This window comes from Echinococcus granulosus, assembly GCF_000524195.1.
Source record: "Echinococcus granulosus chromosome Unknown EG_S00049, whole genome shotgun sequence".
In the NCBI taxonomy this organism is placed as follows: Eukaryota; Metazoa; Platyhelminthes; class Cestoda; order Cyclophyllidea; family Taeniidae; genus Echinococcus; species Echinococcus granulosus.
This window is the reverse complement of record NW_020170429.1, coordinates 337,532-338,971: the sequence shown is the minus strand read 5'-3', so window position 1 is coordinate 338,971 and position 1,440 is coordinate 337,532.

Below are 1,440 nucleotides of genomic sequence, written 5' to 3'. Positions count from 1 at the left end.
CGGTGAGTTTGACATCTCCACCACCCATGCGGCATCCAGATCATCTCTTGAGTAAATTACAAGTTGCCTCAGCTCAGAACTAGCTTCAACCCCGACGTTTAGGTTGACTGGAAAGTGGCGACACGTGACACGAGCAGACCACCATGCAAACAAGATGAAATTCCAATCACGAGACACGTAACAGGCCTATGAAGCATCCTACACAAGTGAGGCAAGCGGTTCTCCTGCCATGATTCACCTCTTCCTGAGAGGGTCATTCCCGCTAGTCAACATGACTGCTTCTTCACCTCGTCTATCGTTGGAAGTGTTTGTGAGAGAGAAGAGGATGTCATGTGATGAATTGCCACCACCTCAGGGAAAGTTGGAGCGTCAACGATGTCGGTGACTGCGGCATGCATCGTGATGATTCACATGACTGGCGGTGCTGAAGGTTGGTCGGTGCTCCACTCCAGACACATTCCGCTAGCCAACCGCATTCCACAAAGTTACTTGTTGTCCAGCAGTGAACTCACACTAGATGAAATACACTGCATGGAGCAGCAACCAAGTGTATCATGCTGCATGCTGCATGTTGCATGCATTTCTCCATTCTGCTTTGTTGCTAGTTGAGTGATTTCAACAGACTGTGTGAGTCAGCCGCAGTTGCGTGGTTAGTGGAGCAGTATCGGGACATTGGATCAAGATCACAAATGGTTGATTCCAGGTGAATGCTGTGAGTGGATGTGGAGAGATGATTTCCACCTGTTCAAGTCCGGTCTAACACCATTACTGCTTCTGAAGTTGATATAGAGATGGGTGTAACTACTGGATGTTTATGCATTTTCAACAGCTCTTCCTTGATGCCTCTCCACAGAATCATCCATCTATCCATCCAGACAGGACTGCGTCCTTCGGCGAAGTTGAAGCACGTTTAGTGGTCTGTGAAATGGCGATAGCATTCCTTTTGGAGTGTGTGCATCAACACTTTGTCAAATGTAGTGTCGAGTTCCTGACCAAAGGTGTTGTAAGGACTGGATGACTGGGAGCTTGGATGACATTGGCAGAGTTGCATGACACTGAGTTGGAGGCCTAATTGCAGGAGACTGGAGAGAGATCCCAGTGGTAGAATGTACACTTGAAGGTAATTGCCTGTCCTACTGCTGACAATACACATGTTATACATTCAAATGGAAAAGGTGAAGAAGCAAGGTGAATTGTTGCCACTACATGAATTAGCGAATTGAATGTGGGGAGCCCCAACCTCCAAGTATTCATGATTTGTCATGATAGACAGAGAGATTGTTCCGAAGATGCCTAGATTAATTTCCCTACCACTTAATTTCCTGGTCGTGAAAGAACTTGAGCTGATCCTTGTTTTGAATTTATGTGGAAACGTGGAAATATCTCATCTCATGTGTTAGCATGAATTTACGGAAAAGGTATGCCTTTTAGGATAAATGA